We start from the raw sequence: 18,788 nt of genomic DNA, 5'->3' as shown, positions 1-18,788 counted from the left end.
CATGTGATACAACACACCACTCCTGTTGAGTCACAGTTGATGAAATACTTAATTATGTGTTTTATCAAACCTATCCTGAAATTTTAGATTGTTCACCATAAATTGATAAGCATCTATTTTTTTAATTTTTTAAAGTGACCAACTTATATCTTATATTTGGTGAGTGTCATCAGCTTATGTCTACTGATGAATCTAATGTTCTGGCAAAATCTTTATTCAACATGAGGATAGACCAATGTTTTGGATAATTTCTCTAATCTTTCTTCATTCATGGCTGTAATCTTCTATGAATCCAATTTTATTACTTGCCCATTTTGCTTGATGAAAAGTGAAAGATAGGCATATTTTTTTCACCACCTCAATTTTTTACTTCTTTATACTTCTGCTGTTACCCTTCTCCAAAATTGTGTTTGCTAATTCCCATGACCTCTGAAAAATTAGCTCTTGGTCTGAGCTACTTCTCCTGAGTCTTCAAAGCTCAGCTTTACAGATTCTTTTTAGACTGGAAGGGGGAGGGTGATTGGGAGCTATCCCTATATAACACTATCACTCAACTGTGTGCTTTCTGTATAGCTCAATACTACCATTTCTTTTAAATCAAGTCTTAAGATTAAGAAGGGTAATTTCTCTCTTACTAGTATCATAAGTGAGTTGAAGATTAAGATTACTTTAGCTGATAAACTCTTCAAATATGTTTCTGGTCCCTCCAAGTAACACATTCTCTATGTAGCAGAGCCAAAGTATGAAGTACTTAGTACATTTATAATTTTCTTCACTAAAAACTCTTTCCCTCTCTCACCATCTTAAATTAATGTTAGCATATGTGGGGGCATATGGTGCCCCCATAGCAGTCCCCGTAATCTGTAAGAAGAACCATCATTGAAAACAAAGTAAACATTGATTAATTAAAATGTTATTATATACAATTGAAATTCTCCAGAAGTGGTCATAATCTCTAGACAAAAAATACTTCTGATTTGCAATGTTGGTATATAAACCAACATTGCAATTGTGAGTGTGTGTCTATATTAGGGAATTTAGACTGTAAGCTCCAATGGGGCAGAGACAGATGTGAATGAGTTCTCTGTACAGCGCTGCGGAATCAGTGGTGCTATATAAATAAATGGTGATGATGATGATATAAAGATTGCAGATCACACGTGGAATACATATCCTTAAGTGAGTATCTAAAATAAATTCTCGCTTATTCAGTAAGACTAGTCATAGCCAAAACTATCAGTTTTACTGATAGCACTTTTTAATTTTATGAACTTTTAGGAGTAATTAGAATGTTGATATTACATTATTGTATTAAAAATTCCCACTCTGTTTTGGGCTAGGTACACACTGGAGAATTTTCTGATCAACGTGTTATCTACAACGACTTTACCTTTGACCGAAGGTCCTATTGCTCGGACGATTAATGCGTACACTAGTCACGTTTTAGACGATTAATGAAAGACTGACCGCCCGGGCAGTGACTTTTCACAGCCATATTGTCGTGAGCAAAGACTACAATTTTGTACACACTGAAACCACCCCAAACCTCATAAAAAAGTGAAGGTAACACATTTTCTTTCTACATTCGTTAGCACTTGTACAGTGTACGTTCGTCCACAGCTGCACATAAACAATTTTTTTACTAATATGGATACTTTTGAAGAACAAGGAACTGCTCTTTTTCAGCTCACTGTGGCAAAAAGACTGCAAGTACAGACCCATAGGGAAAGAAGGAGAAATAATAGATCTTGTTGGACCAAAGAGGGGTTCAAGAGAAGAGACTCATTCTCTCATATGTCCCTGCAGCAAGAGATACGGGACAACAACCCTGATGACTACAGGAATTTCCTGAGAATGAAAGAACTGCTCCAACTAGTCACTCTCATCATTCAGAAGGAGGACACCCATTTAAGGAGACCCATATCTGCAGAGCAGAGACTGGTTGCTACACTAAGATTTCTGCCAACAGGAAGGACACTTGCTGATCTGAAATACAGCATCGCAATTTCACCGCAAGCTCTGGGTTTGATAATACCCGAGATTTGTGATTATGAAGGTCGGTAAACATAGATTTTCTTCTTTAGATAAAAATGTATAATTTTGTTTACATACATAAAATTTAATATATATTTTATATATTAAATTAATAAAGTGCAAACCAATAAAAGCAGCAAAAATAAAGTTTATAGTTTTTTATATTGCAACAATTCTCTATTTTCTATTTGTGATGAACTTCCACTTATATGTTGCATGTTTGAGCTAGGTATAGCAGTAGAAGTCAGGTATGGTTCTGGCATTAAATATTGTCTTCCCATACTACCATGCTGCATGTGTATTCCGAAATGTGTACGAAGGTGTCTGCCTGTGGTTTGTTGGCGTTAGAATTGTATCCAGGTACAAATCTTCCTTGGTAGCTCTAAACATGAGGAAGCACACCAAACGCTCCATTTCCACTTGTATCGGTCCACTAGCACTTTCATTTTGCTTGCTAGTGTTGCTCCAAGTAGGTCAAAAGTGTGTGGTTCAGGTTTTTTGGCCATCAAAGTGTTTGCACATTCCACCATCTTTGTAGTTAGTGCCTCAATTTGATCAATCTCACAGAGCCTTCTTTTCTTCCTCTTCTGTTGCGTTTGTGGTGGAATTACAACCTCAGGTACATCCTGGCTGTTGACTGTCACCTGGGTACCCTGTGCAATAGTTGTACTTGTCTCTTCTTGGTCAGCGAATTCCAACATGAGTTCTTGTGACAGGACAGAAGCTGAGCAATGAAAAAATTAGAAAAAAAGAGTGTGATATAAAATGCATGTAATTAAACTATTTCACACCTCTTTACGTTTCAGTTTCCTGCAACGGTAGAACAAAGGCAAATTATTGCAGAAGGATTTGAGAGGCAATGGAATTTTCCAAACTGTAGCCATGTCTGTTACAACTCTGTCTATTGTTTGTACCTAGCAGCAGTGCCTCATACCACCAGAGGTGCTGCTGTTCTGTTCCTGAACTCTTCTACGTGCCTGAAGGAGTTAATCTCCTTGCATTATGCCTGATTAGAACTGCACCTGTTGCACTGATTTAAGTACCTGCCTCTAGCTGTGCTCTGAGCAGTTCATCCGGTTTGTTCCTGGCTGCTGCTAACCTGCACCTGTGCTATTTGGTATATACCTGCTGGACTGAACTTCTGTGTATGACCCCTGCCTGTACCTTGGACCTTGCCTGCTTGCCTGAGACCCCGAATCATTTGCCTGTACATTGGACCACGCTGTTTTGCCTGTTGCCCTGACCTTTAGGACAGACTTCTGGACCTCGCTAATTTGCTTGATCTTATCACACGCCACACGTGTGTAACTGTGGCCTCCGCTGCTCCCCCTGCCTGATGTCCTGTCTTACTTACCTGGATCCACACTGCAGCTCCCCTCCAGCGCTGTCTCTCCTTCCTGGTTCAGCGATCACTGGTTCTGCGCATGCGCAGAACGTCCTATCCTTTTTCTGTGTTTCTACTGCCCTCTATTGGCTGCCTAATAGGAACTACACTATAAGACACCTCCTGACCTGAAATCTGTGCTGGTTCTTTCAGTCAGTCTCTGACACCCGTATTGAATACAGCTCCTGTGTCGTTTCTAGTTCCCGGGGATTCCTGCTCTGTCTTTCCAAGTTCCTGCGCCTCCGGACTTCCACGCCACAGTATACTCTGCCTATTTCTCCTAGTGCCGATATCGCATCATCTTCACTCCCACCTCCAGTGGCAACGCGACAGGCTATCCGGTGGATCTGCTCCTAGCAACATTCCTCGGCTCATCTTCTTGCCAGTTGCCAGTAGCACCGCATACTACCTATCTGTCTACGCTCTCGCTCTCTCATTGTTCGCTGGGAACTTCCTGGGGGGCCGCGACCTGCAAGTGAAAGCCGCAAAGTCCAAATTCCCTTGCGGCAACCTTTCGCTTGTTAGATTCCGCGCCCCTAGCTGAAGTCACGTCAATTCCAGTGAACCACCAGGATCCAGTTGTCCTTCGTTGGAACCGTGACAGATCTCTGCCTGGCTATTTGGATTTGTTTGTCTGATCACTGCTTTATCCCTGGACTCTGTCTGCTTTCCTGGACAGCCTTGTGCCTTCTGGACTGGAATAAACGTATTATACTTGTTCCTGCCATTTTACTATACAGCCTCTTTCGGAACCTGTTATCCGTGGATTTTAGTTATCTTTGTTAATATATTTACCTGAATAAAGACACTTTGCCTTACACTTCCGTTGCTCTTCGTGAATGCACTGGGATTCATAACAATGTCATTGATGGAAAACATGTCCAAATTATGCCTCAATCCAAGAGTGGATCTTTTTTTATAATTACAAAGGATTTTTCAGCATCATTCTAATGGCCATAGTGGAATTGAATTATGAATTCTTATTTGTGGACATTGGTAAAAATGGAAAAGTGTCTGATGGTGGTGCATTGGAGCAGACTCCTTTTCATGCAAAACTAAAAAACAATGAACTTAATATTCTAACTGGAAGTAATACAAAATATGGGCTAAATTTTGTGTTTGTGGCTGGTGAAGCATTTGCATTGGACGACAATGTATTGAAACCTTACTCGCAACGCAAAATGTCTCAAGAAAGGCGGATATTTAATTATAGACTGTCACAAGCTAGGTGTGTGTCACTCACCGCACCGTGGAGTGCCTCTGCACTGGTGCGTGGCTCCCTAGCCTTCCTGCCGGCACCTGTCCTAAACCGCGGCCGTCCGCCATCCTAATGGACTGCGCATGCGCAGCTCCCAAGAACTCTTGTGACTGTTGCTTTTAATCCAAATTGGTTGATCAGGCAACTCCCTATTTAAGGCACCTGTGTGCATTACCTCATTGCCTGATCTTGGAGTCTCATTCCCTGTGAGTCTCTGAAGGTGTTCCCTGTGTTCTACTAGTGTCTTCAGTTTCCTGCTGATTCCTGATCTACTCATCGCTGGTTTTCATACCCGCTACTATCTCGTGTACTACTAGTGTCTTCAGTTCCTGTGGATTCCCTGTGCTACTCATCGCTGGTTTCCATACCTGCTACAGTCTCCTGTTTCCTGCCTGTGTCCTCAGCTGGACTCTGATTACCGGATCTACTCACCTGTGGTTCCTACACTCGTCTCTGCCATCCAGCATCTCTGCAGTTCCTGCATCTCCCTGTGGACAGACTGTTCTACTGAATAGCGGTATGCCTATCTGTTATTGACTTTCTCCGTTTACTCTGCATATCCGCTAGGACAAGTTTCCACGCTCAACAGCGGTATCCATACCTGCTATAGACTGTTATTGTTACGCTGCATACCTGTTTGGAATTAACCGTACTACTCAGTCGTTATATGCATAACTGTGATTGACTATCCATTATTGGCCTGCATATCTGTGCTGAGCAAGTCTCTACCAAGCAGCGCCACACATACCGTTATAGACTTTGCTGGATACGCTGCATACCTATTGGGATCAAGTTTCTCTGTGCTCTCAGTGTCTGCATCCTATTATCTTTGTATGCTTCCACTCATCAACACTTGTACACCTCCTCACCTATTAAGCAGTGGTACAACTTGCTATACGCAGACCACTGACTTCCCCGCTACCTACCTGCACCTGGACAAGTCTTCTCACCATAAGCAGTGGTACAACTTGCTTTACGCAGACCACTGACTTCCCCGCTACCTACCTGCACCTGTACAAGTCTTCTCACCATAAGCAGTGGTACAACTTGCTATATGCAGACCACTGACTTCCCCGCTACCTACCTGCACCTGGACAAGTCTCTTTACCATAAGCAGTGTTACAACTTGCTGTACGCAGACCACTGACTTCCCTGCACCTCCCTGCATCTACTCACGTCCATCCTGATCTCCGTTTTCAAATCTGCCTTTCCACTATATCAGCTAGAGGCTGATTCATTGACCAAACATTGCTGCAAGTCACTGACTTTCCTATTATTTACTGGCATTCTCTCTCCATCTGCTGTGATATCTGTTCCGCTAGTCACCCCGCTACCAGAGGACCGTTGTGTGAACTTCACGACTCTGGTATGCCCAGTCATCTGGTGAAATCCTGGGCAAGACTCCTAGTGCCCGTGACAGCGCGGTTGAAAATGAATTTGGAATTCTCAGATTCAGAGTTTTCCATTCTGCTATTAATCTACATTAGGACAAGATAGACAAAGTGGTGATGGCCTGTTGTGTTCTGCATAACTTTCTAAGACATAAAACCTCCTGTATACCCATTTCACATACGTATGAGGACAACAATGTCGAGGAAACGGTGGTAGTTGGCATAACACCTCTAGTCAGGCCACCATAGAAATACAAGTGCCAGTGCAAAAATAAACAGGGAGGCATACCTTCAATATGTTAACGGGGAGGGTACAGTGCCATGGCAGAATGACTTTGTGTAACAATTGTTCATAAGCATGTAATGTGTGCAAACTTTATTGTTATGTATTTCTACTTTAATAAACTTGTTACACAGCAACAGCGTTATATATTTTATTTACAATTCCACTAAGAGGTATGTCATCTGCTTGGGCCACATCAGTAGAAGAACTACTGTCCGTATCCTGGCTGCTGGTGGACTGGCGTGTAATTTCATTTTCACAGATGAAGTGCAGAAGGTCAAAGGACCACACATACACATCATCTGCATCTGCCCCAGATTTTTGGGAGGCCTCAACCTTATTTAATTCTTTTTTGCATACAGTCTGAAGGTTCTGTATTTTGCTCTTTGCCCATTCCAAATTTGCTCCAGGGTAATGTGGCAGGCATGCTTTTGTAGCGCCTGCGGGGAACAGGACAGACGCAACACAAAAGAACTTACCCTGTAAACGACTCTGATATCCCAGCTGCGACCCGATCCCAGCAGATCCGCAGCCGCAACCCATGTCACCTCCAACCACGTCCCTCTAAGAAAGAGACAGAGTTTATGGCCATGCCTACCAGGTAAGGGCTGTCCGAGAATACGGCAATGAACAAGAACACTCTCAGTCCAGGCTCCCTTGCCGCCTCCCCCCTTTGCTCTTGCCAAGGCACGGGGGACTACAGGCACTTGAGACCAGGACTAGTCCCGCCTCAAGTACCTCGCACACCTGCCGGTGAGGGCCTAACCGAAAGGGGGAATCGAGCGTGATACTCACCGGGACACTCCCACTTCCGATCCGGTTCTCCTGCACCTCCCCGACACCTGCGGATGACAAGGAACACACAGCCTCCCTTCTGCGCTGTCAGTGAGACTAAAATGGGCACCCACAAAACTAAACTGACTACAACAGCGACCCGACCCTAACAACACACTAATGGTCGGCAACGCAACTAAGTCAAACAACTATGACTAACTAGGTGTGGTGCACTAACGGAACTGCTCACTAACCACTTCGGGGAACACCAGCCGGTGTTCACGGACTAAACCGGAGGGCGGTTCCTAACCCCCTCACCCAGGTCGTACCAAGAAGCTGCCTTCTTGCTATGGGGTCACCCACGGATCCTAAGGACCGGCTGCACCAGGCCCGACTGAGGCTCACTGGAACAGCAAACTAACCTGCGTACAGACTGCCGCCCGGAACAGCGGATCGAAACTGAACCGCCCGACTGCCTGCACCCAGATATCGAACACGTATTCCACTCCGGAACCGCCAGGGAACCTGCACGGAACTGAGGACTGAGACACTCAACCTGAACCACGGGACGCCCCTGGAACTGTGTTGAGCTGTGCTGCACTGCCACTGACTCACTCAGTCACCCCCTCTGGAAACCAGTGCGACCCCAGGGACCTAAGGGACGGGAAAACTACGTGTGTTCTTCCCTGACTATGTGTACGCTGGTAACTACACTTGTCCCCACAGCACGGGTTAGTACAGGAAAACACAGGGAACAAGAGCCTACCTTTAATGGGGGCCTAACGTCTTGCCCCTGGACAGAGTTATGTAGCACACCCCAAAATACCGTAATACAAACAATACTCGCCGCACAGACAGAATAAATACAGTATACAGTACTTTGTACGCTACTCACCAGAGCACACCGCTGCTAGCCAACCAGCCGGTTGGTACAGTACCACAGGAGCCTCCGCTCTACTGTACCTCCTAACTCCGTGTGCTCACCTCACACAGGACCGCGCCTACACTCACGAGGCTCTCACGCCTCTATCACACCACCAGGGCCTTATGACCTACACACCATGGGCCTCTTGCCCAGTTGCTTGCAGAGCCTTGTGCTCTGATTATGGGCCTCAGTCCCCTCTCTACTCAGGGCTCCGAGCCCACTAACTAGGGCCTTGTGCCCTGCTACCTGGGGCACTAGCCCCTGCCTACTGAGGCCTGTGGCCTCCTTGACTATTTACTAGGGCCTTGTGCCCTTTATAGCCTACGGGCTACCAGCCCCTACTCAGGCCCTGTGGCCTTCCTATGGCCTTTAGGCCACTACCTACCTAAGGGCCTTGTGCCCTTGTACTTGGGGCTCTGAGTCCCCCTGCCTAACTAGCTAATTGGGCCTTGTGCCCGTTAACAACTTTATGGCCTACTGGCCCACTACTTGATCGGGGCCTAGTGCCCAAGTCCCTGGGCCTTGTGCCCCTAATTTACTGCTCCACGGGCCTAGTGCCCGACCTAACGCTGAGGCTACTTACCTGCTCTGCGCAGGACTCTCAGCTTGCCACGCCATCTTCCTTCTTCTTTCTCCGGGTCTTCCAGACCCTCCAGCCGGTGGCGCCTCTTCTCCTCTTCGGCGCTGTTGAGGGCTGCTTGGCGGGGTCGCTCTTAGCCCTTACCAGGGCTCCCCGCCGACGTTCTCTGCTCCGACGGCTTGCTTGTAGTCTTCTTTCTCCGCCGCCGCTCCAGACGTCTGCTTCCTTCCTCCGCCGATGGACTTCTCGCAAAATGGCGCCGCCCGGCGACTTATATAGTCGCTGGCATGACGTCATTAGCCGGCGCAAGTGCCGGTTGGCTCGCGTCGGCGCCAATCTTTTAAATGGCCGGGCGTGAGCTGCGATTGGCTCGCGTATCCGGCCGCTGATTGGCCAGCGGGGAAAGATGAGCCCTGATTGGCTCAGCTTTCCTCCGCTGCCAGAACCTCCAAGAAAGAGGACATACTTACCGCCGCTGGAGCGCTGGACAGGTAAGTCACTTCTTTCTTCTTTTTTCTTGCTGGGCACCGCCATCGGGGTCCTCTTCAGCCCCTCCAGGGGCGCGGCAGCATCAGGCATCTTCGCCCGCTTCTCGGGCACCGGGGACATCCTTGCATTTTCACAAGTTCTTGCATAGCCACATTATGTAACATTCGTTTACAATATTCCTTTGTTTTAATCTTCCATAAACATGGGTGCGCCCTATAAGTCTCAATCAAATCCTTCATGAGCTCCACATTGCAGTCCTATGACATTTTCAGGTTCTCTTTAAAAATAAAAATAAAGAGTCATGTTAATCTTTTGTCCACTGATGATATCAAAGAAACTGTTCAATATATTGTAAATATATTTATCAAATATTTTCACTATTGTAGCCAATGTGTGTATCATAAAGAATACTAATAAGTATAACAAAAGTATTTTGCATATACACATATTAACATTCACAAAATATATATTTATGCAATGTTACAAGAAAACATTGATAATCCTTCCATAAACAACTTACCTTGTAAGGCAATGGATGTAAGGTGTAAAACGCTCGTAGTACCCATTCGTATTTCTCGGACCACAAGGGGTTAAATTTATTGATATATTCGCCAAACACAAAGTTATTATACACGAATACCCTTTACCCATAAAGCTCCATTCTGTACAGGTGCCACCACTGATTGGTCCACAACTGAAATGAACGCCCATGTCTGAGTGCATAAAATTACCAAGGAGCCTATTTGGTGCCGAGGGACATTAGAAGATAGCGGATGAGGAGCGGGTGTGGGTGGGGGTGCGAGAAGTAGAGAAAAAAATTGTCGAAGTAGTGAAGGGGGATAGAGAAGAAGAATAAATACAATTAACGGGCATTTAAAGAGCAAAGACAATGAGCCCGAGAGAGGTGGAGATGATGAGATGATGGTAAAATTACTGGACCAGTACGACTACGACTGCCAAAAGAGAAAATACTGAAGAGTTAATACCAGAAAGGAACTAAAAATGCAGAAATTACTAAAACAAATTAAGGAGAAACTTGGAAAAAAATAATAAATAAATAAATTTCAAGTGCAGAAGTGTTGGGCAGACCTAAACAATAAAGAACAACGGAGACTGATGCAAATTCGTAGTGAGTTTGACATGTTGTGCAACTGTTTGAAGGACTTGTTAGTGAATTTGTAGATGAACGACTGACAATAGTACATAGTATATTGAAAATGTTGTATTATTTTCAGAAAGAAGAATGCACGATGACATGTGCTGCATAGGTACTGAAAATTTTAAAGCTCAACACGAACTTGTTAAAGCAGAAAAAGTAGATACCGAATTCAAAGAAAAAAAAGATGTATTAAAAGAAGGCTTTTTCATGCAGGACACACATATCAACTTTAAGTTTCAGTGTACAAATAAGCTATCAAGTATTTGTGTGCTACATGAAACAACAGACAATATTTAAATTATGTGCAAAATAGAAAACTAATTTGTACCCCTTGCATTTTAACATGGTTTTGTCCAGGAGACTTAAGTAAGAAATTTCTTGCCTAAGTTCCTTAAAGAATCAAGCCCATTATGAGCAGTGTAGAAGGTGAGCACATTGGGACTTTACTTGGTGTTGGAAAAGAACTTAACTTTATTACAGATATAGAGGTTAAATGGTAAACTTTTTTTTCCTTTTCCCATCGTCATATCGGACGAAAGATCTGAGAGAGAAAAGAATGTTGGTAGCCCTTTGCAGGTTGTGATAGAGAAGATGGCAAAGCTTGACAAATATTTTAAAGCATTAAAGGCAAACATCAACGATGTTAAAAAATAAATAAATAACTAGAAAAATACTTCATGGAGATGTTTCAGTTTTTTCAGAAGGTAATGCCACAAAGCACTGGTTAGTTTAACCATTAAAAAGCCAAATGGTATAGTAATAATATAAATATGTTGAATTTGTTTATTTTTCAGCAGTTTATTTTTGCAGCATAATTCAAAAATAAATCGCTTGGATTTACAATGTGTGGTTTATTCTGTGTATTTTACAAAAATATGTATTAACAAGTAATTAAAGGTTCGATTATAAAACATGTTGAATGTACATGTAAAGGGTTACAGAACACAGGTGCAAGATGCAGAACTATTTACACAGGTGTACTGATATGCAACCAGATATATAAAATACACATCTATAGGAAACACAAAAACGTGTTCTATACAAAAATGTGTAATTATGCAGGCAGACAAATGTAATACACATACTTTTTATTAATGTGTATTGTGTATAATAAAGTGACACATAGCTATAATTAAGGAGGCAGACATAAGCAATACACATATAAATGAAACATTGTTTATTTATAACACTACACTGACAAAGGTTTATAATTAATCTGGCAGACATATGCTATACACATTAATGCAATAGACACCTGCTATTGCTTTACCACTAGAAGCACCTAATTACCAAATTAGGGACATGCGGACACTACACCAAGTGGGACTGTTACAGGCATCAGAAATTAACATACACACTCCCCCAAAGGAGTTGAAGCTCAAGGAATTATCGGCAGTTGCTCTTGGATCGATCGGAAACTTGTACACACTACATGATCATTAGGTGGATTGGTCAGAAAATATTAAACAGTACAACCAACAAAATGAGCCGACAATCGACACATTGGAACGACTTTCGACCATCGTGTCACTATAAACACTAGCCCGATTTCCGACTGAACGGTCGGCTGATTTGACGGTTATTGGATGAAAACGCTCCAGTGTGTATCCAGCCTTAATAATTATTTCATGCTTATGGGCTCTCCTAATCATTTTTTTTATTTCTCAATAGGATTAAAAGAGAGCTGTTGGTAACATGATATAATCTTTAATTGTTTCACTGCCTCCTACACATAACATTTTTTTGACCACATCACAAACTTCCCTCCTTTATCAGAAGGCTTAAAAACACCATCTTCCCACTTCTTAATTTGTTGTAAAGTATTATACTCTTCTTTTCTTATAATAACAAATAATTATTTTTACATTTTTATTAATTCAGAGGAAATTATCATTTAAATAAACAGACAATGTAATAGCAGCAAAAGTGAAATAAAATATATCCAAATTTGATAGTTATTAGACAGGCTCTCTTTGATTTTAATTTCATTTTTTGTTCATTTACACATCACAAAAGCACTTCTTTCACTGTTTTTAATATGTCGCTAGTATTTCAGGATAACATAGGTGGTAATAATATTGATAAAGTGTTGATTATAGAATAATAGAGTAACCACATATAAGGGTAAATTTATAAAGCAGCGAAGAATCTAAAATCCTGCAAAAGTGCCGGAAAAAAACTCTTTCACCACTTCGACCGAAGAAGTCAGAGATTTCTCCAGCCTTAGGCAACCTTCAGCTGTTTAGCTCCATCCTCATAGATCTCTATGGGGTAATTGAACTGAATCAATTCATCAAGTGCTAAGCTAGCACTAAAAACTTAACGCTATCTCAGGATGGCGTTACTTACTTTTTCGAATGGAGTGCGGTACTCCTGGACAGGTACCATTTTTCAGGCTGCACAAATTGGAGCATGTGCAGTAAGTCACCTGTTTTTTTCAATGGAGCCAGTCCCTTTCACAACTAAACAAGTTGCAGAGAGGGATATTCCCCGAGGATCGCACGACAGGTATGTATTCTTGAATAACAACGGTATATTTTTCTGCATTGCTAAATAGATATTTTAGTACCACTGCCCTCCACTGAGAAATAGACCCATAGTAACTTTTCTTTCCTTTTTTGTGTTCTGTTTGCATATTATTCTGTGGTGCACCACCCAATAGATAAAGATAATAGAGATCTGAATATAAATTATCTTGGGTCCTCATAAATTGTATGGGGATTTTCAAGTTGGACCTTTGAGCTCCTTGCTATAATATTAACTAAGTAGCACTAACCTTTTGGTAATAAAATAATATGAAACTAGGTCCAAAAGAGCATTAAAACATTATTTGGATGATTGGTCTTTTGCATTAGTTTCTTGTGCCGATATCCAATTTTTACATGTTTGATAATTGGTTTACACAGTAATAAAAAATAGAAAGCATTAGTCCACATTGTGCCTTATATTATATAATGACTATTAGACTTTAGGTGACTTCAAAATATGTATAAATATGGTTAACTTTGCTTTTATCAGAGGAATTAAGCAATAGATAGCAAAAATGGAATAAAGAGCTGTGGACAATAATCCCAGATAACACAAGGAAAGAACAATTTGTATACTGGGAAGATGGCCTTTTATAATTAAAATATATACTACAAAAACAAATACGTACTTTTACATTAAACATAGAATTACACCTACGGGCTTGACAAAGAAAATCTCAAAGTTGAATGGGAGACAGACACAAATAAAGTGTCCCCATGATCTTATGCAACTTTTAATTAAGAATGACAATTGGGTCTGATAAAGAAATTACTAATATTGGTAAAAAAAATAAAATAAAAGAACCAGAACATGAAGAAAAAAATTCAGAAAGCTTTTCAGTAACATAAGAAGTATTTGGAGAAAAGGAACATGGAATGCAAAAAGATTAAATTCGATTGACAAAATGGAAAATCCCTCTTTTTGAAGCCCTTCTGAGAATTACATATCTGCAGATCTGGAATATTTTGTGACTGAGGAAACTATAGAGACTCCAAAAAATAGTGGAGGTACACAAGTACATGCTACTAGTGATTTTTTATAATCACTTCAATGACCAATAGGAGCAACAAGAAAAACAAGAACAAGACCAGGGAGTGAATGTATCAAGCTACAAGTTTATGGCGGGTTTGAAAAGTGGAGATGTTGCCTATAGTAACCAATCAGATTCTAGCTGTCATTTACTTAGTAAATTCTACAAAATGATAGCTAGAATCTGATTGGTTGCTATAGCAACATCTCCACTGTTCAAACCCATCGGAAATTTGCAGCTTGATAAATTTACCCCCAGGAGGATGGTAAGCTTAATGAATATATGGGACTTGAAGAATAATCTGAATTACTAAAAGAAAAGGCACAGATGCAATGAAGGAGGAATTCATTTTTAGAGTTATTAAACTTACTGACAAATTATTATCTGAAAAAATATCAACTTTTTAAGCTGGCCTCTTTCTTTTTCTCCAACAACACATTTTCATAGGTTCAAATGGAAAAATATTCAAGATTATTTGGCAGAAAATTACTTTTAACAAATTTAATGTCAACAATTAATTGCATGAAATTGCCATTTCTGAAACTGCCTCCCTTCCTACTGAAATCAAACAATAACGATTAGCTCTCAGAGGCAGACATAAATATTATAAATGAGTTGGAAGAGCTTCTCAATGAGAATTAACTCCAATATTTACTGACTTCCTTTCGAGTCAATGACCTTTGTGTACAAAAAACTCTAGATTTTATCCATTAGATTCAATTTGTTCAGAAGTTTGTGTATTCATGAATCTTGTGTTAAAAGGTCTAGATAAATTGCTAGAGTCATCGTAAAAGAAAACTCTTAGGAAATATAAATAAAGAAAAGCTCAGAGCAGGGGAAATCCCTATGTTGTAAATATAACGAAATAGCCGTGAACAGTTTATTCATTCATAGATAGTGTATTGATGTCAACTATAGTTTATTAATTTCTGAAGACTTGGATAATTACATCAAGATTACAGCAGTGGTAGCCCGGACCCAGGTGAAAAAACATAGGTGAAAGTAATTTTAAAAACAGTATCTGTGTTTTACTAACATGTTTCTCTGGTTCACTACAAATTCCAGCATGCTTTGGGTGCCAGGGCAAAGTGAAATAAATTGCAGCAAACTTACTTGTAAAATTTAAGTTCCTAAGATACTTGAAGTTCCTTTTTATTTCCTTAAATCGCAAAGTGAGAGTATGTTCAGTCTGAGATCTGAAAACAATTAAAGGATCTACCAGGTAAGGTAAGGTATCAGCGAGAATTTCATATTCACAGTTCTTTTAGTAGAGTCAGGGGCGGGCTGGGCCGGGGGGCATCGGCCCCCTGGGCCGCTCAGAATTACAGTTATTTGGGCCGCCCCCCGGAAGCAATATTGCCGGTAAAAAACGGCGATAAATGTGCTGCATATCTGTGACGCGGCCGCATCACGTGTCGTGATGCGGCTGACTGTGCGGCGTGCGGCCCCCGGGCTGACATCTCCCAGCCCGCGCCTGAGTAGAGTCTCGTTGCATGGGGAAAAAAAGCTCCTGAACAGAGAGGTCCTTTCCAGACACCAATACCACACCAAGTAGGGAGGTAACACTCATAGTAGGGTATAGGGGATCATTAATATGCAAGGAATCATAACAAAATTGTCCAACACTGGGCCAGCTTTTTCCCAATTCTAAAATTCATGCCAAAATGCTACTGCCTCTATATCCAGGGGCAAGAAGTGGGGTGGGTGGTGTAGAACATATTATGCCTAAGCTTACCTCTATTTGTTACCATTATTTGCGGACAGAAGACTCCCTGAGGTGGACTTCTACCTACCCCATATCATGCACCTAAGTTATACTCAGACTCCCATGTGGTGTGTATATAGTGTAGTCAAACCTTAATGATGACATGGTTTATGGATTAGGTGAGGGCTGGAAAACTGTACATAATGCTTCTACCCCACAAACAAGACATAATAGTGTGACCGAACTGCACTCTTCTTACTGCAATTTCCATATGGAGGACATGGTATTTCTGCTGAAAATTCATAACAAAATTCCCAAATGTAACCCTAACATAGAAAAATTTACTTCCTGCTATATTTTTGAAGGACATTGTATAAATTTAGCATTACCCCAGAATATCACATAGATCTTTTATGACCGTGGCTAGTAGATGAGCCTTTAGAACCAAGCTAGTAGAGATCTTCACCTTTAGCAGCCGCCTTTTCCGTAGAACTGATATTGTTCAGAGGTACTCAGATTCCCCCAGGACTTAGACTCTAGGGTAGTAAAGGCTTATCAATGTAACCGCAGAACAGGGTGAAGGTAACTGGAATACTGGAGACTGGTACCAAGGACAGGCCAGAGGTCGTGGGTCAGAAGCAAGCAAGGAAGGTCGTGGAATAGGCCAGAGGTCGAGGAAATCAGAGGAATCCAGAAGACCTTGTCCAATAAACAAGCCAAAGGTCACAACGGGTTAACAATCTAAGGACAGAAAACATCCAACAGCAGGTCAACAGTCTATGCAGCACATTAACGCTCTAACCGAATTAAATACTTTGATGGGTTAAACAGAAAAGAGGAGGCACAGGGCAGTCAATCTTCCCCAGGAAGCTGCTAATTAATTACTTATTTCTGGCTGGTATTGGTCATAAACATAACCCTGGAATATGTATATATATAATGTATTAGCTAATTTTATGAATGACAAGACTCCAGCTGTTGTGAATGTCCCTGCTCACTCCCCTAAAGTGCCACAACATTATTTATATTACTTACGCGCTCGCCTGGCTGCTGGATCAAGCCGGGACGCGGCGCTATTTGCAGAGAGTGTCCTGACTGCTGTCCTGCCAGCGATCGGGACGAAAGGGGTAATGGCGTCCCGGTCGTCATGGTGACGGACGGGACGCATCTGAGGAGGGAGCTAAGAGTCGCGGTGGCTTAGGGCACCGACGCGGCTCGTGACAAGATCTGTTTATCTTGTGGATGCCCAATCAACTTAATCAGAGATATGAGGCATCTGGATAAACAGTCCCTAAAATGGTTATTATCATAAAATGTAGGAGAGAATCTCTGACCTAATGAGGTTAGTGACAGGGCCTTGAGAGATATCCATGGTTATTCTGAATAACTTTAAACTCACTATCCACAATGAGCCTTGATCAGAAGGCATTATATGCATGTATCTGGAAAAATTTCCAGTATTGCTACTCCAATACATTAAAGCACATGCATGAGGAGGCAGAAACATACATAGGAGAGTGCAGACAGTACTTCGTAAAAAGAGAGGAAATAAGAAACATCACGGAGCATATTGCATTCAACAGCAGATTGCAAGACGGCTGCCACCTGCAATTTGATAAAATACACAAGCAAATGCCACTCTACCCTACAGTTCCACAACAGTAGAAATGGTAGCATATGCAGTTTTTCCTCTGCCAAGAGTATGACCACATAAAATTATTAATATTATTTTTTATTTATATGGCACCACAAGGTGTCCGTAGCGCCGAACAAGGACAAACAGTAGCACAGTACAAGGTGAAACAGCACAGTACAAGTAACAGTAAGCACTATAACTCTAGGAGCACAAAGCACAGCTAGAGAGAAAGGGTGAGGGATAATCAGTACAAGCTGGTAACCTTAGCCCAAAAGGGTGGGCACGGATGGCAGTTTAAGAGCCACTGAGAGGAACAGAGAGAAGCGAGAGGAGTCGGAGGCCAGAAGGTCCAAGATGAGGCGGGCTGAGTAGCTGGAAAGCATAGTTAAAAGTGGTGGAAACAGGAGGAGAGATAGCCCTGCTCAAAGGAGCGTACAATCTAAAGGGAGGGGTAGACAAACAGACACAAGGGTGAAACAGAGAAATGGGTGAAACGGAGACAGTCAAGGAGGGGAGGGAGGAGGGAAGAGAGGTAGAGGGAGAGGTAGCCCACAGGTGGGTGGTTAAGCAGGTGAGTGGAAGGCTTTTAAGAAAAGGTGGGTTTTTAAAGCTAGTTTGAAACTGGACAGATTAGGGGATGTTCCGATGGAGCGAGGGAGCTTGTTCCAATGAAGGGGGGCAGTGCGGGAGAAGTCTTGGATACATGCATGAGAAGAGATAATCAGAGGGAAAGAGAGGCGACGATCATTGGTTGATCGCAGTGGGAGGGATGGAGTGTGAATAGAGATGAGGTTGGAGATGTAGCGAGCAGTGGAGTTGGTGAGGGCCTTGAAAAGGATTCTGTAGGGAAAGGGGAGCCAGTGGGGGGCTTGGTAAAGGGGGGAGACAGAAATGGAGAAAGGAAGATAAGCCTAGCAGCAGCGTTGAGTACAGATCCAATAGGAGCGAGATGAGAGTGGGGGAGGCCAATAAGGAGAAGGTTGCAGTAGTCCAAGCGGGAGATAATTAGAGAGTGGATGAGAGATTTGGTGGCATCCTGGGAGAGGAATGGCCGAATGCGTTCAATGTTGCTTAACTGGAAGCGGCAGGATTTGGCAAGAGAGCTCAGACAATAATACGAGAGCTCAGACAATAATAATGGTTTCAAGATGAAACACGTGGCTGTGACTGTTTTTTCCTCCCCTTCTGCACAGGCTGCAGGAAAAGTATTACTATATATATGGTGCATTGTGGCACCTTGAGAAACTAACTGCAATAACATAAGTATAAATGAGAAATGTATTTAAGTAGAATAGCAACTTATCCTGATGGTCCAGTGGATGTGGTGCTGGAAACTGCTTATAGGCTTCAGTAGGAGAACTAACTTACCCAGGTGAGAATTAACTGCAGCACAGAGAAACGTACAGGATGTCCAAGTGTGGCAAGATCTCCCAGTGGGATCTTGAGGCCCAGCACCAAACAACCAGCATTGACATCCATCGCTATCTCTATAACCAAGGACAGGAGGAGTGCATTGCGGGAATTGGAAGTAGGTGGAAGGAGATGACAGCAACCTGTACCAAGGTGAACATAGAGTATTACCCACAGTGGATTGCAAGTACTCCTCCCAAA

Source organism: Mixophyes fleayi, chromosome 4 (genome assembly GCF_038048845.1).
Source record: "Mixophyes fleayi isolate aMixFle1 chromosome 4, aMixFle1.hap1, whole genome shotgun sequence".
NCBI classification, from domain to species: domain Eukaryota; kingdom Metazoa; phylum Chordata; class Amphibia; order Anura; family Limnodynastidae; genus Mixophyes; species Mixophyes fleayi.
The sequence above is the reverse complement of the archived record's forward strand: the minus strand, read 5'-3'. Positions refer to the sequence as shown.